General features: G+C 43.7%; 1 long non-coding RNA gene across 1 annotated transcript; it reads left to right on the top strand.

Annotated features, from left to right (window-relative positions):
* The first annotated feature begins 595 nt into the window (after window positions 1-595).
* LOC139030644 (uncharacterized) lies at window positions 596-8,446 on the top strand. Its single transcript, XR_011483049.1, has 2 exons — window positions 596-782; window positions 6,583-8,446. It is a non-coding gene; the product is annotated as an uncharacterized lncRNA (long non-coding RNA).
* Window positions 8,447-25,417: the final 16,971 nt, after the last annotated feature.

Raw genomic sequence — 25,417 nt, forward strand, 5'->3', positions numbered from 1 at the left:
CCATCACTAACTCCTGGAGCTTGCTCAAACTCATGTCCATCGAGTTGGTGATGCCATTCAACCACCTCATCCTCTGTCGTCTCCTTCTCCTCCTGCCTTCAATCACAATAGATTATAGTAAATGTGAAGTGAATGTGGTATCTTAACAATGTTGAAAACAGGCCACTTCTAGAGGATGTTTCTTGTGAGCAAATCCTTTTCCCAGCATCCCTCACTATACAACCCATGCCACTGGGCATGGCAGCTCTTGTTGGATATGTTCCTGTGAGGACATTGGCAGGCAAAGCTACTCTACATGCCAAATGGGGTAGGTAAGTGGTAGTCCACGCAGGAGGCAGTGATGGGAGCTTCTCAGCAGGGAGGGAGACCAAGCTGCCTTGGTTCCTCTGCCTCTCCCAGGAGTTTGGGGGGCTTCAAATTATGAGTCCTCCGATGTCTTTAGGGACAAGGATCGAGATGATCAAATTCACGCATCACTGGCAGCAGCATAAGCAAACATCCAGAAGAGGCATCCCAGAAAACAGGGAGGATCCATCTCAAATTCTGAGACCGACTGAAGCTTGGCACTCCCTGACAAATGCACTCCAGCTGGTTTTGATCCACACGAGACACCAGCGTGTATGCGCGCACGCGTGTTTACATATCTGCATATTACAGAAAATGCACTTGGTAAGCAGGAGACCTCCATTTCATCTTCCTTTTACTGAACAGCAATCTCCTGGAGAGGAAGATCCATGAAACGTCAGGGAAGATTATAACTCCGGGCGGTCCAAGGAGATGAGGTAGGTAGCTGGCATTTGCACAAGGGAATTTAGATTATCAGAACACCTAATTGGAAGAGATTTGGTTAAGCTCTTCCTGCCAACTTTCCTATAGATAATGGTCAAGCCGTGGGGCCGTGTGTGCTCTGGATCTTGAGGGGAGCAGGCAGCCCAAAGCCTCCTTGGCCTGACGCACCCTTCGGCTTAGCAGACTCTAAGTAAACAACTGATTCCACTAATCTCGGAGGCCTCGCTCTGGTGTCTAATAAGTACAGCCTCCCTCTCGGCATTTGCCTCTTCTCCGTGGCTCCCTTATGAAATGTGATGCTAGCTGTAGAGTTGGAAGGACAAAGGAACTGAGTAAGTGTAATTTATTATCCAGGATTGTTTTCAACCTTTTTCCAATTATACACATTTTTCTTTTGGCTTTGGCAGACCTGAGTTATGAGGCTGTTCTGGTCACTAATGGGCTGAAAAAAATGGGCCCCAAGCATTCCTTAAGGGCTGTGTTACTGGCCTGTAGTAATTTGCCTATGGCATTCGCTCTGTTGAAGGCAGTTAATTAAATGAGAAAACTAATACTGACTCCTGCTTCTCCCACACTGTCTGCTTTGCCCCCCTCCCTCCACGTGCACCAAGGCTGAACATGGGATCATTTCATTTAGGGACCAGAAGGCTGTCAGACCAACAGGGATGGAAGCCCAGACTGGGCTGGGTGCTCTCATTGGAATTTGTTTATTTGTTCACACCCGCTGGCGAGAAATAATGGGCTTAGGAAAGACAGAAAGCCTGTACTTTTAGAACTACAGAGCAAAAAACAATGGGCTGGGTGGTAGGGACTCTGGTTTATGACCTTGGGTTGGATGCTGATTTGATGTGTGACCTTGAATACGTCATTTATCTCACTGGGTTTCATGCTCCTGACTTGAAATGGGGAGGGGTCGTGAGACCACCCCTCACCTGTCTACTGGATTGGTTGTGAATCCAAGGCTCTTTTCTTCATCCTGCCCGCTTACTGGTGGGCATTCTCCTGGATTCAGGATTTGTGACCTGCTCTTTCCACAGTATCAGAGATCTCACACCTTCTCATAGCATTAGGTCTGGCATCTTTGCATGGAGCCACAAAATCCATATCAACTTCTCTCTCAAGATCCAATCTTATTTGGCCAAAATATTCATTGGAAATTTTCTAGGTGGATGCTTCGCTTTATGAGATTTACTCTTCTATCCAAACTCACCCAGGCCACACTTCAATCTTTATATAGGAACCACAGGCACGGCCTAAAGAAGGTGTGGGCTTTGAGTGTTAATCTAGCACTTTTAACTCTGACTTGCATGAGCCACTTGTACATACCAAGCTTGGAATGGAGACGGTCAGACTTCTGTAAATGGAAAACTCTTGGCAGACGACCTGTTACATTGCAGACACTCAATAAATAACATCCTTCATCCTATCCTTGAGCTCTTTTGGAACTTATATAACACCTTCAACTCTCAGATGATCTTTTATGTCTGTTACACAAAGTTTTCAAATACAGAGCAAGGCACATAAAGAGCTGACTATCCAGTGACATTCTGGACACTGAGCCTTGCTTTCTTACTGAGTCCCACTATTAATTTGGAGACATGTTCTTTTGGAGACATGTTCTATTGGAGACAAGAATAACTTTGAAGCTATACCAAATATGTAGGAATATATGTAATAAATATTATATAAGAATACATTTAGGAATGTAGCAGTTTCTGAAGCACAAAAAGAACCATGAAATTTTTGTGATAAAATGCTAGCATTAACATTCAAAAATTCACCATTCATATAAAAATATACAGAAATTGAAAATACCATGTCTAAACTGTGGAAAACAATGCAATACAGAAGGTTCCTTCTTATCATATTGGGAACTTTTCTTGTTGATGTTAAGGTACTTTATTTAGCACTGGCGGTTTCATAGCTAGTCAAGGCATGGTCTATTTCACCTTTCTTTTTAAAGCTTCCCCAGACCTTTTAAAGTGACAACCTCCCCTCAGAGACTGCATTTATACTTTTGGTGACAAGGTGAAAACAAACTAGACTCCCCAAGGAGAGAGGTCAAAAAAATAAATAAAAATGCACAGACAAGTGGAATTGATCGAGAAGGCTTGGAACTTAAGTAGGGTGAGTAAAAATTTTAATCCTCATCTGACCTTCCTAGAGCCAGTGCTGGGAACAGGTTCCTGCCTAGGCCTCGTCAGTCTTTGCCACTGTTGTCATCATCTTCTTGTGGTTTCAGAACTTTTCTATTTGTGGAAGCTCAGTGCTTCAACACTGACAGTAAATAACGTTAAGGTGAACATATTTCTTTAGAAATAGGCTCTACTTTCTATTGCAAAGTTGTAACAGAAATATAAATACTGAGATTAGCTAAATTAATCAGGGATAGTGATATTGTATTCTTAGCAAACTCTCTAAGGGAGAGAGAGAAGACATACATTATTTCTTTTAAACAATTAGGAAAACAATGAAAGACCAGTTACAGTATGTGATCACAACAAAAATGAGTATTACGATGCCTTCCTAAGTAGTACTTTACCACTAGGATCAATCTGAAGGCCATGATTTTCTGATAAGTAAGAAAAACACATGGAACACATACACACATATATCCCTAACTTAGATATGATGCTTAAAGGGAGAATTAATGGGATAAAGCACCTCCAGCTTATGGCAGATGTCTTGCTTTCCTAATGAAAGACCCTCCCTAGATGGAAGAACTTTTAACACTGGAAAGTTCTAACTTTAGATCTTTTAAGCTCTAGTAGGCATGAGCGCCATTTGCATACTATAGATACACACCTATGTGTGTGTGTGTATGTGTGTGTACTCAGTCATGTTTGATTCTGTTCTGCCCCACCCCATGGATTATAGCTCAGCAGGCTCCTCTGTCAATGGAATTTTCCAGGCAAGAACACTGGAGTGGGGTGCCATCTCCTACCCCAGGAGATCTTCCTGACCTGGGGATCAAAGATGCATCTCTTGCATCTCCCGCGATGGCAGGTAGATGCTTTACCACTGTGCCAACTGGGCAGCCCAGAGATTTTCTAGCGCCTAGCTTAATTTCAGTCATCTCTCTGTGTATTAACCAAAAATGCATCCATGTAAAACTTTCAATTAACTTGATTTATTTTTGATTGAAAGATAATTGCTTTACAGTACTGTGTTGGTTTCTGCCAAACATCAACATGAATCAGTGACATATACCTATACCTATGTCCCCTCCTTCTTGAACACCCCTCTATCCATGTAAATTTGTACCAGAATTTGTTTCTGTCTTTTATGTGGTTACCATTGCCAGTACTTTCTTATATCCTGGAAGACTATGTTCATAAAGTGGCTGAATATTGAAAAGTAATGCAAGTAGTAGAAAAGTGATACGGTGTGATGAGCTTGGAGGTTCTTGTCCGCCCTAAGACACTGGGATTCTGTGTCTTCCTCTTCTTCTTTATTCAGCTTTGATGACACCATTCACATTTCCACATTCTAGATCGTCATTCCTTTAGCGCATGGGAAGTGGGGATGTGTGTCTGTGAGTGAGTTGTTGTTCAATCACTAAGTCATGTCTGACTCTGCAATCCCATGAACTGCAACACGCCCGGCTTCCCTGTCCTTTACCATCTCCCAGAGTTTGGACTCATGTCCATCGAGTTGGTGATGCCATCCAACCATCTCATCCTCTGTCATCCCTTCTCCTCCTGCCCTCAATCTTTCCCAGCATCAGCATCTTTTCCAATGAGTCGGCTCTTGGCATAAGGTGGCCAAAGTATTCAGCTTCAGCATTAGTCCTTCCAGTGAATATTCAGGCTTGATTTCCTTTAAGATTAATTGAATGAGTTAGTGTATGCATAAAAACCATTCAGAAGAAAAATAACCAAGTTTTACATTCATTAGAAAATAACTGATTAATAAACTAATTTATCTTGGTTTAAAACATTCAGCTCCATAGGACACTGTGCAAACCTAACTCTGTCAACCTCACCCAGAAACCTGGGTGTCCTGTGTGAGGTGACAAGAGTCATTTTACAGTTGGAAAAATGGAAACGAGAAGAAGCCAGAGTCAAGAACCCAGGTCTCTGGCATTTGCGTTCCACATTTTCTCAGCAAACTCCCATTTCTTCATGTTGCATTACACCTGATTTTGTTGACAGAGATGACTCAAGACCAAAGTTCCACACTGCAGGGGCTGGTCATCATGAGGGCACGGGGGAACCCAGGACAAGACAGCTGTTCACTAATACGGAGAACAGTTACGTAGTCTTCAGCAGATTTCGGTGTTATTTATATTTTGTCCACAAGATGGTAGCGTACACTTTCCATTTAATGTAAAGCTGGTCTGTGATTCTAATTTCCCAGAAAGTAGAGAATGGTTTGTGTTCAGTTGAGGTCAGCCGCTCACTCTGGATGTCCTTCAGTATTTGTGTGTGTGTAATGAATAGTTGATCTGGAGTATATTTAGCTCTGTTGTAGCAAGGTGGAGTTTCATCCGAAATAAAGAAAACCCAGAAATGTATTGCATTCCAGCTTTTTAAAGGAAATTTGAGAAGAGGGAATACTTTAGATATCTAAAAACCACACACCGAGTATCAGATACTGACATTTTCAAAAATACCACCTTAGTACATCATGCGAAAGACATTCAGGATGTCAAGTTCAATTAATCTTGGGTGAAATTTTTCACAGTATCGAAGTTCCTTCCAGGAAACTAGTTCAAGAGGGCTATAGGAGGTTTCCCCTCAAATCCATGGGGAAAGCCAGACCTTAGATGCTAGATGCTATGAAATTTCCATGAGCTAAATAGGAGGGCAGCATCGGCAAGTTGGCCTGATCCTCTGCTGTGTACCTCCCTCCCTCGTCCAGCCTTCATGCCAGAGGGACAAGACACAGATGGGAGAAACATCTGGGCCTGTCTGCCTCCATTGACCAGAGGGCCTCCTTTGAGGTTGAGGTCTTGGGCTCACATCATCTTTTTTTTTTTAAACTCTTTTTAAAATGAGGAGCTCAAGTGGGATTCCCTTTCATCTTTCTGTATTATTTTCAAATTAAATTAGGTCTAATGCTCTGTATCAGAAACACAAAAGCAAGGCCCCAGGGCATCTAAGTGACTTCCCATTCTGTTGCCCAGAACAGCTGAGCACCCCACCTAAGAGAAAGAGAGGGAGATGAGCCAGGAACAGAATCTGGGACAGGATGATGGCAGAGGGGCAGGAGGGGAAGCCCTATTGTCCCAACTTTGTGGTTGCCTTTCCAGTGGGCTCCAGAACCAAGTCAAGACTTCAGCCCTCCACGATCATATGAGCTACCCATTCCATACTCCCTACTCCCCAAAAGACCTCCTCTGATCTAACCTGGAGAGCTCACCTCACTGCCCCTTTGATTTCCTCCAGTTTCTTGTCTTTTTGTTTATTTCGGCTTCAGTAACTCTGACCTGAAGCAGAAACCCCATAGCTCCTGCTTGCACAGAAGAAGCATTCATGTGTCAAATGTTCTCTAAGAAGTGATGCAAATAGAGGGTGCGCTGAGCTTTTTTTCAGGAGGCAAAGGATACAGAGATGGGTGAAGAGGCCACTAAGAGAGGGGAGAGTACTTTAAGATATAGAAAATGCCACTTTCAAGTGTAACCATGGTTATGATTTGGTAACGCATCTGCTTTCCGTAAAAACTGGAAATTTTATCTTCAAGGTGAATACATTTTATCATTACATCTGCCTAATTATATGGAAAAGTCGATGATAACGAGTTTTTCTGTTCTCCATAATCTTTATAGGGTGTTTTTTTCTTTTAATGTAGATCATACCTTAAATTATATGTGATGGACTGAGTATCAGCCAGAAGAGTTCATCTTGGTAATGCCCCATTCTGAAACTTCTAGAAGCCCTATACCTGCTCCTGTGGAGGACAATAAGGATCTGTTCGTGCCAGGGTGGAGCTGAGATGCTGCAGAAATGTCCGAAGATGGAAAAACCACGGAGAGAGAGAGGAAACAATGGAGAAGGGAGACCAGTGGAGGAAGGGCTGGCTCCTGGTGATCACTGCTGACTCGGTAGATAGACTGGAAGGGAACAATGGTGTGGCACCATCCCCTGAATTCTCTGCATTTTTGTGTTTGAGTAATTGTAAGATTGTTTTCCTTCTAGAAGTCTCTACTAGTCTTTCTAGATAGTGTAAGGCCAAATATGGGCTTCCCTGGTGGCTTAGATGGTAAAGAATCTGCCTATGATGGCAGAGACCCTCGAGCCCTGGGTCAGAAAGATCCCTTGGAGAAAGGAATGGCTACCCACTCCAGTGTTCTTGCCTGGAGAATTCCATGGACAGAGGAGCCTGGTGGGCTATAGTCTATGGGGTTGCAAAGAGTCAGACATGACTGAGTGGCTAACACTACAAAGGCAAAATGGAAGATTATAGAAACACATTTCCTTAGGGTGGAGTTAAGTGTTTCAAAGGACTCACCATTCTTCAAGTCCACTTGCTCACTCACTCTATCACCTATTTATCATTTATCCATCTATCTGAACTATGCTATACCTACTGCCCTATAACCTGCTCTTTTTACTTAGTAATATAACATAAATCTCTTCCCAGGGGATTCAGTATTTTTTCCTAAAATGGGATCTTTAATAGCTGCATTACATTCTATCACATGGAAGCACCAGTTTTTCATTTGCTTAGTTTTTTAGCCATTCCCTAGTTGGGCATCTAGGGCATTAAGCAGCAAATTCATTTGATTTAAGCAGGGCTTTCCTGGTATGTCAGATGGTAAAGAATCTGCCTGCAATGCAGAAGACCTGGGTTTGATCCCTGAGTTGGGAAGATCCCCTGGAGGAGGGCATGACCAAACACTGCAGTATTCTTGCCTGGAGAATTCCATGGACAGAGGAGCCTGGCAGGCTATATAGTCCATGGGGTTGCCAAGAATTGAACATGACTAACTCATACAAGCTGTCTGAAGATGAAGTAAAGATATATCTCAAAGACATTGCCACCTCCTTGCCCACAGAGAAGGGAAAACAGGCTGTACTGAACAAGCTGAGCAGGAAGACTAGCTCTGGATGGGTGAAGAGGCCACACCTTCCAACTCTGACAGTCTCAGATTACAGCTGCCAGAGCGAGCTCCCAGGCACCTAAAGTGGAGCAGGGCAGGAGGAAACAGCAGACACTCAACAGGATCATAAGCTATTGTTCAAATCTGTAGACTTTATTCCCTTTGGAAAGCGGGGTCTTGGTCTTCTGCTCCAACGGACAATGTGTGCTTGGCCTCACACTCACCTATAAAGGCAAGTATCAGTGGACCTCAGTTCACAGAAAGATTTATGTGTGGGAAACTGGTACTGCATGAGGCCCACACTTGAGATTTGCAGATGTTCCACACACAGTATCATTCCTCTGTGTGGTGAAAGTGAATAAAACGTTCGGTTCTTAATTGAGAATCTAGGTGGAGTCACATCGCAGGAGGCATGGCCCCAAAAAAGCCCATGGATGTGGGAGGTGGGTCAGTGCCTGGACAGAATCTCTCATGCAAGGAAATGAAATGGATGCTCTTTGTCTACGTGGAATGTGGAGCAGATTCTCAATCTTATTACTATTGTTGTTCGGTGCCCTCATTTCCTCTTTCACTTCAAATTTTGTACTTTTCAATAAAATATAAATTCTCTTCCACAGTTCCTGAGGTGAGGCATGCAAACAGGAAATCAGTGGGTTCCCCTCTCTCTCTGATTCTCCCGCCCCCACCCCAGGCACCAGGCTGAGAAGCAACATGGAAAAGGTCAGGTAGGGGGACTTTCTCGACAGTCCAGGGTTACGACTCCAAGCTTCTACTGCAGGCGGCACAGGTTCCATCCATGGTCAGGGAATCAAGTGGAAGTCACCCAGCTGTGTCTGACTCTCTGCGACCCCACAGACACCACAGTCCACGGAATTCTCCAGGCCAGAATCCTGGAGTGGGTAGCCTTTCCCTTCTCCAGGGGATCTTCCCAACCCAGAGATCAAACCCAGGTCTCCCACATTGCATGAGGAGTCTTTACCAGCTGAGCTATGAGGGAAGCCCAAGAATACTGGAGTTTGCGCAGTCCATCCCTTCTCCAGGGGATCTTCCCAACCCAGGAATCGAACTGGGGCTTCCTGCATTGCAGGTGGATTCTTTAACAACTGAGCTATTGGCACAGGATCAGGGAACTAAGATCCCCTACCAAAAGCAAAAAAACAAACAACCCAGTTCTGGTGGGCTTCAAGGGCTTCCCAGGTGGCGCGAGTGGTAAAGAACTCACCTGCCAATGCAGGAGACATAACATACGCAGGTTCAATCCCTGGGTCGGGAAGATCCCCTGGAATAGGAAATGGCAATCCACTCCAGAATTCTTGCCTGGAGAAGCCCATGGACAGTGGAGCCTGGAGAGTCGCAGTTCATAGGGTCGCACAGAGTCAGACACGATGGAAGCGACAGCGCACAGGCAGGTTGGTCTTCAGCAGCTGTTTGGACTCACTCAGAAACAAATCGTAGCTCTGATCCAACTCAGTATTTGCTAACAAGCACCAGTCCTGCGTCAGACTGCTATGGACTTGGTGATTGTGTCTCCTCAAAATTCACATGCTGAAACCCTAATTCCTGATAGGATGGGATTTGAAGGTGGGGTCTTTGGGAGCTAATTAGATTTAAAGACGGTCAGAGGTCATGAGAGTGGAGCCCCCAGGATGGGATTAGTGCCTTTATAAGCAGAGGAAAGGACGAGAGTTTGCTCTCTCTGTCTCTGTCTGTCTGTCCCTCTCTGCCACATGAGCATACAGCAAGACAGTGTCTGTCTGCAAACCACCCCGAGGGCCCTCACCAGACACCAAATCTGCCAGCACCTTGATCCTGGACTTACCAGCTTCCAGAACTGTGATGATAAATGTCTGTTACATAAGCCACCCAGTCTACGGTGATTTTGTCACAGCATCCCGGGCAGAGTAAAACAAGGGCTGTACTAAGAAGAATAATTAAAAGACAAATTCACTTATGTACTCTAAAATATTTATTCATTGCCTACTGTATACCAGGAACTGTGATGGGCACTGGTAGGACAATGGTGAAACAAATAAATATAGGAACTATGCTTTCCATGAACCTGTCAGTCTAGTAGGCAATATAGATATTAGATTGAAAATGACTTTGGTATTTTAGGATGTCACATTATTATACCACTTCTCCCAGATCCAAGTTCTAAAGTACCTGAGAGAGACAAGGAGTCAGACAGGTGAAGTCCATGCACTGCTTTATGACAGGTAAAGCTGTTTGGAGCATGTGGCTTGCTTAATCACCTAAGCCTTCTAATATGCCCCTGAATTGAATTTTCATGAAACTGCAGGCCTCCTTCACAGGAGAGTACAGTAGTTTAATCATCTAACTGAGAATCCCTGTGGGAAGACAGAGCCAAAAATCATTCAGATCCTCTGCCAATAGCATGCATGCTCAGCTGTGTCTGACTCTTTACAACGCCATGGTGTAGCCCACCAGATTCCTCTGTCCATGGGATTCTCCCAGCAAACGTACTGGAATGGGTTGCCATTCCAGAAGGAAATCCTTCTTCAGAGGATCTTCCGGACCCAGGGATTGAACTCATGTCTCTTGGTCTCCTATATTGAGCAGGCAGATTCTTTACCAATACCTGGTAAAACCCCCTTTAGCAATACCTGGGAAAACCCCCTGCCAACAATCTGGGACAATCTTTATCTCCTATCTGACCAGGAACTAACCCAGGATGGCCCTGCCATTTGTCTGGGCTTCTCCACCAAAGGAAAGAGCCCCTTCCCTGGTAAGCCCAGTTGGCTAAGAACAAAAAGCCAGATGGTATAAGAGACCAGGTTGACTACTCTAGTGGAGATCCTTCCACAGAAAGTCCAAGCAATGAGGACTATACCTACTCCTTGTTGGCTCAGCTGGTAAAGAATCTGCCCACAGTGCTGGAGACCCCAGTTCGATTCCTGGGTTGGGAAGATCCCCTGGAGGAGGGCATGGCAACCCGCCCCAGCATTCTTGCCTGGAAATCCCCATGGACAAAGGAGCCTGGAGGTGCAAAGAGTCAGACAGGACCGAGCAACTAAACACAGCACGCACAGCACATGCCTACCCCTTACAATTCTGATGAGCGCTTCAGAAGCGGAAGCCCAGGGCATCGTGGGAGAACATCAGTTGAGCACTTAGCTTACTCCAAGCAAGGTATGGTTCCTAGTCTCAGGTAATTCGCAGGCTAACTCACAGGCAGAGAGGCTCTTCAAACAACAGTAAGGATAAATTCTGTACTAGCAACTTAAGTTAGAAACACAAGGCGCATGGAGGGACACATAGGTGATGTTTTGTCACCACTGTTTACTGTTCTTTTAAGTATGTATCTTATCCTGTTCTTATGCATGAGATAATGTCATGCACAGATCATCTGTCATCTTAATATGAGAATAGAACAATTATAAAGTAAAGACCTCAGTCATACTAGGGACAAATTCCAAGTCTGAGTGGGTTTTTTGTTTGTTTTGTGTTTTGCTATTAAATCTGTTGGTTGTCTAAGAAACTACCAAATCAGTTGAGCTTTATGACATCACGTAAACAAAATCCTAAATCCACCCAAAAGTGCAAACACATCTGAAAATACTTTTAAGAAGCTGTTTTTTATTATGAAATTAGTGCGTATTGGTTAAACATTTTAGAAAATACAGAAAATTTCCACCAGTGAATCTCATCCATGGTGATCACTTGGATGAACTACTTCCTTTGCTTGTTATTATTTTTTCTTGTGGATAGTATTTATTTTGCTGTTTCAGTGATTTTGTTTTGTATGCAACTTTGTATTATCGGCAGTGGCTTAGCTCATTTGTGGATTATAAAATCTAAGACAACGAATCTGTGAGAAAACAGTAAAGCTATCACAAATCAGTGAAAACCTGCATTCAACTGCATATCTATTGAACGCCTATTCTATACCAAGCACAGAACTGCAGAGCAACCTGCTGGCACACACGGAGTTAACTCTAACAAGAGGAAGCCCTGTCCCCTCCCCCACCCACCAGGGGAGGGGCCAGCCCCCAGCTTGGTTCCCTTGCCCCTAACCCCTGCCAACAGGGGTTTGTGGCCCAACAAAGGAAATATTTGAGAGGCTCTGAGTTTTTCTAAACTCGATGCTGGAGACAGAGGGATTGGGTAAAAAAAGAGGAAGAGAGAGGGAGTAGACCTCAACTCCACTCCATTACTTGAAGAAAGCGGAAGAACAGGTAACAATTCCATTATTTAATCAGTTAATCCCTTGGCCACTTCCACCCAAGCAATTAATGTTATGATTCTTATTTTATAATTTTTAGAATTTCAGACAGTATCCATGGAATGATAACTAGATTCCTAATTATAGAATAGAAGTTAAGTAAATAACTTTTACGGTCAACCCACTCTTCCTATATTCTGTGGCTAGTATAGTTTTAACTTTGATTTGGGAATTCTCTATAAGATCTAGTTGTCTACAAGAACTACTCTCTGATTTCCTAGAGCTGCACAGGTGAGGTTTACTGGGAACTGTCTACAGCTCTGATTCTTGGAATAGACTTTATTTATTTTTTATTTTTATTTTTTGTAGACATGGTAGATACTGCTATTTGTTGACCCAATGCAGATCCGTTCTCCTTTCTTACTGAGTCTTGATTTAGTTGGGTGTAGAAATAGTCACAGCTAACAATAGATTTCCCAACCTACCTTGCCTGTGTAACATGGTTCTGACCAATGAATTAATCACAGGCAGAAGTCACCAGGGGGGCTTCTCAGAAAGGCCACCAAATGGAGAAGAATCAGTAGGCAAGCGTCCCTTTGCCCTCATCTTCCTGCCTCCACGCAATGGCTGGAGTCCTGGCAGCATCTTGAGGGTCACATTAAGGACTGCAATGGGGAAAGCCAGAAGTAAACAGGGTCCTTGAGCTGCCTCTCCAGCTCTGAACTGCCTGTCACTGAACTTTTTATTTGCCAGAAGAATAAACCTTATCTTAAACCTTATCTTATTTTATTTAGGCCATCATCAAATATTTGGATTTTCTTTTTTTTTTTTTTCCATTTATTTTTATTAGTTGGAGGCTAATTACTTTACAACATTGCAGTGGTTTTTGTCATACATTGAAATGAATTAGCCATGGATTTACATGTATTCCCCATCCCAGTCCCCCCTCCCACCTCCCTCTCCACCCGATCCCTCTGGATCTTCCCAGTGCACCAGGCCCGAGCACTTGTCTCATGCACCCAACCTGGGCTGGTGATCTGTTTCACCCTAGATAGTATACATGTTTCGATGCTGTTCTCTTGAAACATCCCACCCTCGCCTTCTCCCACAGAGTTCACAAGTCTGTTCTATACATCTGAGTCTCTTTTTCTGTTTTGCATATAGGGATTTTCTGTTTTAGGTAGTCAAACAAGTTTGTGACTAGTCAGTGGGTAATTGTTTTTATCGTCAATACTTGTCTGATTTTTATTTATATAATTTTTTAAAAATGTTCACTCCCTTGGAGTTTATTTTTATATTTGCTTACTTGGGAGTTTAGTGGGCTTTTTGGAATCAAGGGCTTAAGACTTTTTCTGGGGAAAGAGAGTTTTAATTACTTTTAGCTTGCCCACTGTTCACTGCCCTCTGTATCTATCATCTTCACTTTCAAGCAGAACTGGACTGCTGTTAATTCGCAGAGCTACTGGCAAGCGCCGAGCAGGAATTCATCTGGGCTAGCTCTCCTGGTCCACAACATGTCCCACCTTTATGGCATGGTTCTCTGAAACTCTGAGCCACACGGCTTGAGTTGGCACCCCAACTGCTGGGCATCTGTTGCCATCTCCTCTAGAGTACTTTGCTGGAGGGAATTCTGCTCCCAGAATGCAAAAGCACAGCAGTAACCAGATGACCACCACCATCATCCCTGTCCTGCCAGGTCCGACCCTGCTTTGTGGAAAGGAGACTTTGCAAAACGACACTGAAGGACGCAGCAGAGGACGCCGCGGGCTGCTGTGAGAAACCCTGCACACTCGGCAGCTTAAACAGCCAACAGTCACTGCTAGTCGTTCTGGAGGCTGAGAAGCCCAAGATCAAGGTGCCAGCAATGTCTGGTGAGGGTTCTGACTTGTGCATGGCCTTCTCCTCTGTAGATCCTCACAGGGCAGAGAGAAGACAGAGGAAACTCTCTCATGTATCTTCTCATAAGGGCACTGAAAGTGAAATGAGAGTCACTCGGTCATGTCCCACTCTGCAACTGTAGCCCACCAGGCTCCTCTGTCCATGGGATTCTCCAGGCAAGAATATTGGAGTGGGTTGCCGTTTCCTCCTCCAGGGGATCTTTCCAACCCAGGGATGGAACATGGGTCTCCTGCATTGCAGGCAGACTCTTTACCATCTCAGCCACCCACCTGCCAATTATGAGGGCACTAATCCCATTGTAATAGCTCCACCCTCATGACCTAAATACTGCCCAAAGGCCAACCTCCAAATTCCATGATATTATGGTTTTAACTTGAATTTTGGGGAAAAGACAAATCTTCAGTCCAGAGCCGACAACGAAGAAGACAACTATGGCCTCCTCAAAGCACAGAACCTATCTGATTTCAACATGGTTACCTGGTTTTCTAATGAGGATGAGATGGTTGGATGGCAACACCTACTCAATGGACATGAATCTGAACAAACTCCAAGAGATAGTGAAGGTCAGGGAAGCCTGACCTGCTGCAGTTCATAGGGTCACAGAGTTGGACATGACTTAGTGACTGAACAACAGAAGAAAGATCCTGAGTCACAGAACCAGAGGGCAGAGAGTGGGAAAGGAATGAAATATTACCCCACCTTGGCCCATATTAGTCCAGGATTTCTTAGTCTTGATTGGATGATGCATTGGTATGCCACTGATTGATTTTTATCAATCCAATTCCAGTGATCAGATAATTATCAAAGATTCTAGGTTGTGTGTCAGTAGGAATGTTCAGTGTTGTGATTTCCTTTTTCCTCCAGGTACAATACCATAAACTTTCATATCTTTTTCCTAGGAGAAAAATTGTATCACATACTAATGCTGTGATTTTTAAATACATTGCATAAGTTGTCATTGTGTTTTTAAAGAAAAGTTGGAAGAGACTCCACCAGGAGCTATAGAATCATAAACCCATATTAATAAACCCCATAATAATCCACAAACTGGCAGCCTACTTTATCAATCACTAGTTAAATATTCACTATAAAATAGTTCTAATTTTTGCTATCAAAAAATAATCCCAAATATTATTTTTCTTAAGAAAGATTTACAAGAGGGAGATTTTGGGTAGGAGTTAGGATTATGATTAAAGCTCTCAATATATATTAAAAACAATTGATGAAACATCTTTTTAAACTCATGGTCTTACCTTTCTTAAATTCTTCTGGATCTTTTACAAACTGGATCTCTGTGACCCTATGAACGGCAGCAGGTCAGTCTGTAAAAGATCCAGTGGTAGATGAAGTCTTTCTTGACTAGTTTTTAATTCTCCTTTACTTTTTAATCTCTTTAGTAGCATCGTAAGATGTCTATGAATCAGGTTGGCCAAAAAGTTCATTTGGGTTTTTCCATAAAAACCATTTTGGTATTCCAATATCATTCTCATTGTTTATAGATAAGGAAACTATTGTTTAGAAGGGCCATTTGTCCAAGATCACAGAATAAATGAGTAGCAAATTAGAGGTAACTGAGTTAGAGCTGTCTCGGGAAGCCCAAGTTTCTCTGGCCTCAGATCCAATGTTCTTCCACCCCTCAATGACCAAGTCCCAAGCATTGTTATTTTGCGCTTGGAGAGACTTGTCCTCAGAAAGACACAAGAATTTGTCAAAGGCCACACAGCTAGGTAATGAAATAGATCCAGTTCTGCAATTCTTTATTAAGAAATTGATATTATTCAGGATCAATTTGTAATAACAAATATAAATAATACGAAGAACTAGTCAAATGCAGTTTAAATACAACATGCTGGAACTCTATGAGGTATAATTATGCTTATAATTCTATGGTCCCTAATAAAAGTTTCTCCCATATCCTCTCAGTGCACACACTTTTCACTCAATCTTTCTTCTCTCAACAGAACATGGTGGAGTTCGAATTCATCCCTTACCTGAATCCAGACTTAGAGGAAGGGGCAATCAAGAAGGCAGATTTCAATGACAAAAGAATGATGAAAAGGAGAGCACCTTCTCTATGCACCATGTGAGGCGCAATTGGCAAAGCTTGCCCAGGGATAAATCCACTTTGGGAATAACCTTTTCTACAAAAAGAATTTTCTTTCCCACCTTCATGCACTTGTGATTTTTATACGACTATGAGGGGGGCTTCTCAAGATATCTCTCCCCTTAACCTTTGTACTCTCTTTCATGTATTGTCCATACTGTGCGTTGAAAAATGGGATTCCTGTTCTCAATACAACGACTAGCCAGCAATTTCAGAAGAGTGTCATAGCTTCCCAATTATAAAACTTAACTTTGCTATGAAAACTTATCTTTACAAAGACATCAGTCAAGAAGCTAATGTCACAATGACCAGATCCACCCCTGCTACTCTCTCCATCTTTACGTGATTAAAGATGACAGTATCAGTTGTAAAAATGTGACTCATTTGGAAAGCTGCAGCTCTGATGAAGACTGCAACGAGATAGCAAGGGGATTCCCACATCACAGTTAAAGAGTTCTGGAGGTTTCCTCCCTCTCTCTGTCTCTAGGACCCATCCACCACTAGCCTCCCTTACTCCTTCTGTTCCCCCCACACACCAGATGCTACAATTGCTTGGGCTGTGCTGTGCAGTCGCTCAGTCGCTCAGTCGTGTCTGACTCTTGCAGCCCCATGGACTGTAGCCCGCCAGGCTCCTCTGTCCATGGGGATTCTCCAGGAAAGAATAATGGAGTAGGTAGCCATGTCCTTCTTCAGGGGATCTTCCCAACCCAGGGATCAGACCCAAGTCTCCCGCACTGCAGGCGGATTCTTTACCATCTGAGCCACGAGGGCAACTTAATGAGTGATTCCTACACTTTTCTGTTTGCTTCCCACCTCCTTCTATCACACTGAATCTTCATCTGAATTACATCTTTCCTGCCCACTGAGTGCATACATACTGTGACGTTCGACTTAAACTGCATCTCCTCTTCAAAGCCTTTTAAAAAACTTTTCATGGAAAGAACTAATCATTTCCTTCTTTATAATCTCACTCTCATGGTTTACACAATTAGAAAAAATATCTTCACTGTACTAGGTGGTTTTCTTTTCCAACCTCTACTCTAGTTTCCAAGCTCTTTGAGAGCAGGAAAATGATGTAGCTAAACAGCCTCAGCATCTACCACAACAGTCAGCAAATTTTTTTCTGTAAAGGTCTAGATAGTGAATATTTTAGGTTCTGTGGGCTATATGATCTCAGCTCCAACGACTCAACTCTGCTGTTATTAATATAATGTAAAAGTAGCCAACACATAAACAAGTGGGTGTGGTACCTAATATTTTGTGGCAGCCTGGAAAATCAAACCAAACTTATACCCATCCTATGGATTTGTGAGTTGTAAATCAGACTATCTTATTCAAAACAGAGTTGATGAAACAATTAAGTTAAAAGTGACATTCTGTCAGGTTATAATTCTTGCTTAGGTACTTGTAATAGTTCCCCAGTGATACTCTAATGACTAGTGTGAACTTACTAGCTTACAAAAGTCAAACTTTTGGTCGCATAGTTCTGCAAGAAGTCGAAGATCAGTCTCACTGGGTTAACGTCGAGGTATAGACTGCACTGGTTCCTCCAGAGCCTTCAGGGGAGAATCTATTTCCTTGCCTTCTCCAGCTTCCAGAGGCCCTCTTCATCCTCATGGCCCCTTCTTCCATCTTCAAAGCCAGAAGCATAGCATCTCCATATCTCTCTCTGATGCTCTGGCTTCTGCTTTTGCCACCACATCTTTCTCTGATTCTGACTCTCCTGCCTCCTTTTTATAAGGATTACATCATGATTACATTGGGAAAACCAGAATAATCCAAAATAATTGCTTCATCTCAGTCTTCTTAACTAAACCTCATCCTTGAAGTCCTTTACTAAGATAATTCATAGGTTCTGCAGGTTAGGACATGGCATCTTCAAGAGACCATTACTTAGCCTACCAAGTAGTTGATACTAATCACTAAGAACTCCTATAGAAGATACCGCTCTTCTCTCCACAAGCTGACCGCCAGCTTTGGCTGTTAAGGAGAGGGGCTGTCTCATGCTCCAGTTCTGTCTCACGCAGGTCCACGCTGAGTCTGAGTTCTCTGTGATGGCTGTGTGTACTTTGAGGACCTGGTCTTTTCCGTGGGGATACTCAGCTGGGATGTGCGTCTTAGAACTCATCTGGCAGAGTCAGTACTTTTCTCCTTGGAGTTTCAGACAGAAACAGAGTTCCTTCTGTGCGAAATCTGAATACCATCACACTTGCCATGAAAATACAATTAATCTCCTTCTCCCTTCACTTAACAATGCTGTTAAGTTCACGCAGATTTGATAAGGAGCATACCTCTTCCCTTTGCCTAAATTCTGAGCCAGTGAAGAAATCAGACCAGCAAGAAAGGAAGAAGAGAACTCAAAACATCACCTTTATCATTATACTTCAGAATTTAGCTTGAGGCACAAAGAAAATAGGCTTTCTACCAGTAAATTCCAGAATTAGATGGATTTATCCACCCTGTACGGCTTCCCGGGTGGCTCAGTGGTAAGGAACATGCCTGCCAATGCGGGAGATGCGGAAGACATGGGTTCGAGCCCTGGGTCAGGAAAATACCCTGAAGGAAGGCGTGGCAACCCACCCCAGTACTCTTGCCTGGAGAATTCCATGGACAGAGGACCCGCCTGGTGGGCTACAGTCCACAGGATCACAAAGAGCTGGACGTGACTGAGCACGCAGTCACATACCCACGTGTCCAAGCAGCATGGATTCTATTGGTCTCTTCACGAGGGGGGTTGCCCAAGGAAAACTCAGGGCAGGGAGGCACAGAGCGAGTGAAACACTGGCTTCTCCAGGCAGCTCACACCCAAAAGGGCCTGGCTGAACTATGAATATACAGCTCCTCTCCCAAACTCACCAATCAGAAGAGTTACTCCACTTCCATCATGGGAAGAAAGAAACGGGACAAGATCCAGGAGGGCTCCGTTAGTAGAGCTCTACCCAAGTGCCAGAAAACTTTGGCATGGCTGGAAGGAAGTTCCAGCACCATCAATTCCCTACTCATCTCAAACAGGTGGCCATAGCTAAAGAGTAGCCCAAGACAGTTACCACTGAATCAACAGGCTGGTAACAACACTGCTAGGAATTCCTCAAACACGGAATGGTGTTTATTTTTAATTGTTTATTTTCTTTCCATTTATTTTTATTAGTTGGAGGCTAATTACTTTACAATATTGTAGTGGTTTTTGCCATACATTGACATGAATCAGCCATGGATATACATGTATTCCCCATCCCGGTCCCCCCTCCCACATCCCTCTCCACCCGAATCCTCTGGATCTTCCCAGTGCACCAGGCCCGAGCACTTGTCTCATGCATCCAGCCTGGGCTGGTGATCTGTTTCACCCTTTTAAAAAGCAAGGATAAGGTAAGAAATGTCAGTTATATAAATTCACTCATAAGGGATTGAACCAAATTACAAAAACGCTCCTGTTTTAATTTGTACGTGAAATTGCTTAAGAGCAAGCCTGGCTCACTTGGAATGATTTGCTTTAAAAAGCATGAGTGTTATGTAAAAATACACAAAATTAAGAACTTGAATAAAGCATGAAGAGCAGTCAAATGACACATTTTAACCCAGTCTCCCTGACCCGAGTCTCTTTCCTTACTGATGTTCCTGCTAGGTTAATTTACGTAAAACATGCTTAGACCACATCACTCACTCACATGACTTCCTACAGCTTGAAAAGCAAACTTAGCTTGGACTTCAAGGTCTTAGTCTGTCTCCAACCTTATGTCTTACTACTTCTCTTTACATGCCCTTTGCTTTATACACAGTCAGCCCGTTCCTGTCCCTTTGCAACTGGTCACTCTGTTTTCCTTTTCAAAGGCCACGCCCTGCACCCACTTCCCACCTGTCCCAAACCTACATCCATCCTAACACCCAATTCAAATGCACACCTCCCCGCCCCCAGGCTGAAAAGAATGCTTCACTCCTTCGGCTGTCATGTAAGTCCTCTCTAGGGCGTGGACTCTAAGCCTACTGAGGAGAGGAACTACACCTCGCAGTTACCTTTATGTCCCCTCCTGCGGGAATGCTGTGGACAGTTGTGCAGGCTGGGCAGGGCAGCCCTGCCCTGGAATACCTAGCACACTGCCTTTACATGATAAGAATTTGATCAACATTCCTAATAAATGAATGAATATCAGTTCAGTTCAGTCACTCAGTCATGTCCAACTCTTTGTGACTCCATGGACTGCAGCATGCTAGGCTTCCCTGTCCATCACCAACTTCCAGAGCTTGCTCAAACTCACAACCATCCAGTCGGTGATGCCATCCAAACATCTCATCCTCTGTCGGCCCCTTCTCCTCCTGCCTTCAATCTTTCCCAGCATTAGGGCCTTTTCTAATGAATGATTTATAAGTTAATTGATACTGCCATTATCCTCATATACCAATATAATGAAAACTCAGTTCTTAAGATACCAAAAAGTCTGAAGTCAGAACTCAAGGAGAAATATAAAAGACAGACAACATGGAGAGAAGTTTAAGTTCTTCATAGGATGACATCTGGGGTCTAAACACCCTCTGAAAGGGCATCTAATGAGAGCACACCTCCGTCACCACACAGCACCCCCAACACACACACACAAATACACCATGTGTTCAGCTCCTCCCTAGCCTTACAGATGCATCCCTGCCAGGCCCACAGTGTATGGCCAGGAGAGCTGAGCATATCTGTGGCAGCCGTGCTGGCCCCAGGTAGGCCGTGCCCTCCTGCTCCCACCCTCACACCCTTGCCAGGATCCCTCTAGTGTGAGCGTTATCTTCCCACTCCATTGCTGTAGCCAGAATTAGGAAAACTGCTACTGGGAGGACTTCCAGTGCCAAGGCCAAGATTTCTTTTCATGGGAATCTACCAGGCTTGGTAAAGAAAAGCTTAGAAGGCATGGCAACCACAATAATGCTGGGAGCCACCATTGCCAAGAGATGACACTCTGAATATGTGGCCTGTGTTTGAGCTGGGGTGAAACACAGCTTGCTTATTCAACAGAGCTCTGCCCCGGAACAGGTATCACACGCAGCAGACCAGGTAGAGGCCAGGCTCACCCAATGAAACCAGGCCCCCGACCCACTTTCAGTACCACATATGGAGCCAACTAACAGTAAGCAGAAAGAGGCACCCTGACAGGGTCTGGGTGTCACTTCATATCCAGGTGGCCTGAGCAGGTAGTGCCCCATCTGACCTCCATGCCAGAATCTGGACCACACCCACCCGTGCGGAAAAGCTACCCAGAATCTAGGATGGGAGGCAGTGGTGCTCAGTATCACAGATTTCAGGTGAGGCAGTTGACAGATTTGGGTGTGAATTCCGAGCCACTGCTCACAGGGTAAGCTCATTTTTCACTCACTCACTCCACCACCTGGGAAAGTCCAGGCATGTGATGCGGGGCCTGAGCCAGTTACCTTCATACCCACCAAACAGAGCAGTGGTTACTAGGACTGATTCTGGAGCCAGGCAGGCCCCAGTCCAACCACAGTCCTGACATTTAACCACTTCTCTAACCTTTCTCATCAGTTTTCTCATGTATAAAATGAGACTGCTTAAAATAGCACTGAGTTCAGAAGGGTTTTTTTGTGAGGGTTAAATATATGATCATGTGGGTAAAGTATTTGACACAAAGTCCTCAATTAATAATAGCTACTCTAAGGAAGGAGAGTTCCAAAGAATAGCAAGGAGAAATAAGAAAGCCTTCCTCAGAGATCAATGCAAAGAAATAGAGGAAAACAATAGAATGCGAAAGACTAGAGATCTCTTCAAGAAAATTAGAGATACCAAGGGAAAATTTCATGCAAAGATGGGCACAATAAAGGACAGAAATGGTATGGACTTAACAGAAGCAGAAGGTATTAAGAAGAGGTGGCAAAAATACACAGAAGAATTGTACAAAAAAGATTACGACCCAGATAATCACAATGGTGTGATCACTCACCTAGAGCCAGACATCCTGGTATATGGAGTCAAGTGGGCCTTAGGAATCATCACTATGAACAAAGTTCATGGAGGTGATGGAATTCCAGTTGAGCTATTTCAAATCCTGAAAGATGATGCTGTGAAAGTGCTGTACTCAATATGTCAGCAAATTTGGGAAACTCAGCAGTGGCCACAGAACTGGAAAAGGTCAGTTTTCATCCCAATCCCAAAGAAAGGCAATGCCAAAGAATGCTCAAACTACCACACAATTGCACTCATCTCACACGCTAGTAAAGTAATGCTCAAAATTCTCCAAGCCAGGCTTCAGCAATATGTGAACCGTGAACTTCCAGATGTTCAAGCTGGTTTTATAAAAGGCAGAGGAACCAGAGATCAAATGGCCAACATCCACTGGAACATCAAAAAAAGCAAGAGAGACTCAATGGACATGAGTTTGGGTAGACTCTGGGAGTTGGTGATGGACAGGGAGGCCTGGTGTGCTGTGGTTCATACAGTCACAAAGAGTCAGACATGACTGAGCCACTGAACTGAACTGAAGGAGGAACAAATGACATTTAATTAAATAAACTTCCTTTTCCAAATGCAACAAGTGAGGACCTGCACTGATTTTCTCTTTTATCATTTTTTAATGGTTCTTATTTTAAGAGGTAAATAGTCCCTGGCTTTTCTATAATTCCTTTTCAGCTCATATGACTTGAGAACCTACTATTGGTCTGGCCAGGTGAACTTTAAACACACAGAGTATCTTTCAATCCTTATGGAGGAGGATTATATATATTATGCTCACCTCACAGTTGGGGAAACTGAGGCTCGGGCATGCTGAATGACTTGCCAAGTACATTAAGCCAATATATTTGAGCCCAGGCATGCTGACTTTGACGTCTCCTCAGAGCATAAGACTCTTTCTACATAACCAAAATATTGACTTTATCAATGACTCGATAAATGTGGAAATCAGGTACATGCGAGCATGCTCAGTTGCATCACTGTGTCCGACTCTTTGCAACCCCATGGACTGTAGCCCAGGCTCCTCTGTCCATGGGAATCTCCAGGCAAGAAAACTGGGGTGGGTTGCCATTCCCTTCTCCAGGGGATTTTCCCAACCAGGGATCAAATCCACATCTTCTGCAGCTTTTGCTTTGTAAGCAGATTTTGTTTACCACTGAGCCACCAGGGAAGCCCATGGAAATTGGGAGATTTCTGTTCTGTTTCTAAATCCATACCTGAAACTTTCTGTAATGAGAACTGGGGCCACAGCCCCTAAGCCTACATATTGCCTACATAAGCCTACACAAGCCCACCTTACCTCCTAGCTGGCCCCAGAAGAAAGCAACCCAAAGAAGCTGGTGATTCCCCCCCAAACTCTGTGCTGTTCATGTGGAGACAGGAAGCAAGGGTCAGAGGCTGCTAGTGATTTCTCCAGCAGAAGTAACAAACAGAACCCATATTATATACCATATAATCCCACTTATATTTGAAATCTAAAAGTACCCAAATTGCCAGCATCTGTTGGATCATAGTAAAAGCAAGAGAGTTCTAGAAAAACATCTAACTTCTGTTTTATCAACTATGCCAAAGCCTTTGACTGTGTGGATCACAACAAAATATGGAAAATTCTTCAAGAGATGGGAACACCAGACCACCTGACCTGCCTCCTGAGAAATCTGTATTCAGGTCAAGAATCAACAGTTACAACTGGACATGGAACAACAGACTGGTTCCAAATTGGGAAGAAAGTACATCAAGGTTATATACTGTCACCTTCTTTATTAAACTTATATGCAGAGTACATCATGTGAAATGCCGGGCTGGATGAAGAACAAGTTGGAATCAAGATTGCCGGGAGAAATATCAATAACCTCAGATATGCAGATGACATCACCCTTATGGCAGAAAGCAAAGGAGAACTAAAGAGCCTTTGGATGAAAGTGAAAGAGGAGAGTGAAAAAGTTGGGTTAAAACTCCACATTCAGAAAACTAAGATCATGGCATCTGGTCCCATCACTTCATGGTAAATAGATGGGGAAACAGTGGAAACAGTGAGAGACTTTATTTTCTTGGGCTCCAAAATCACTGCTGATGGTGACTGCAGCCATGAAATTAAAAGACACTTGCTCTTTGGAAGGAAAGCTATGACCAACCTAGACAGCATATTAACAAGCAGAGACACTACTCTGTCAACAAAGGTCTATCTAGTCAAGGCTATGGTTTTTCCAGTAGTCATGTATAGATGTGAGAGTTGGACCATAAAGAAAGCTGAGCACTGAAGAATTGATGCTTTTGAACTGTGCTGTTCGAGAAGACTCTTGAGAGTCCCTTGGACTGCAAGGAGATCCAACCAGACCATCCTAAAGGAGATCAGTCTTGAATGTTCATTGGAAGGACTGATGCTGAAGCTGAAACTCTAATACTTTGGCCACCTGATGCAAAGAACTTACTCACTGGAAAAGACCCTGATGCTGGGAAAGATTGAAGGCAGTGGAGAAGGGGACGACAGAGAATGAGATGGTTGGATGGCATCACTGACTCGACGCACATGAGTCTGAGCAAGCTCCGGGAGTTGGTGATGGACCAGGAAACCTGGCATGCTATAGTCCATGGGGTTGCAAAGAGTTGGACATGACTAAGCAACTGAACTGAACTGAAAAGAACCCAAACTTATAGAAACAGAAAAGACTGGTGGTTCCCAGGGCTGGGGTGTTGGGGGAAGGAAATGGATGAGGGTGATCAGTGGGGACACACTTCCAGTTTAAGCTGAATAACTTCTGGAGATGTAATGTAAATCATGGTGACTATAATTAGCAAATACTTTATTATGCTAAGGGAGTAAGTCTTTAAAGTGCTCACCCCACCACATCATACACACACACAGATTGTAACCGCATGAGTTGAAATGTGCAATCATTTTGTGTGGCAATCATTTTGCAGTATACAGTCAGCCCTCCTTATCTATAGGTTCCACATCCTTGGATTCAACCAGCCTTAGACTGAGGACTGGGGACATGGAGGGCTTGACTGCATTATACTCTTTCATATAAGGAACTTAAGCACTGGTGAATTTTGGTATCTATGTGAGCTCCCAGAACCAATCTAATACCCCATGGATAATGATGACTGTGTTTGTGTGTGTGTGTATGTATGTGTGTGTGTGTGTATATAATCATTACTCTGTACATCTTAAATTTATACAATGTTGTATGTCCTGGGTGTTCATTGGAAGGACTAATGCTGAAGTTGAAACTCCAACACTTTGGCCACCTCATGCGAAGAGTTGACTCATTGGAAAAGACCCTGATGCTGGGAGGGATTGGGGGCAGGAGGAGAAGGGGATGACAGAGGATGAGATAGTTGGATGGCATCACCGATTCAATGGACATGGGTTTGAGTAGACTCCAGGAGTTGGTGATGGACAGGTAGGCCTGGCGTGCTGCAATTCATGGGGTCACAAAGAGTCGGACACGA

This window comes from Odocoileus virginianus, chromosome 23, assembly GCF_023699985.2.
Source record: "Odocoileus virginianus isolate 20LAN1187 ecotype Illinois chromosome 23, Ovbor_1.2, whole genome shotgun sequence".
Lineage (NCBI taxonomy): Eukaryota > Metazoa > Chordata > Mammalia > Artiodactyla > Cervidae > Odocoileus > Odocoileus virginianus.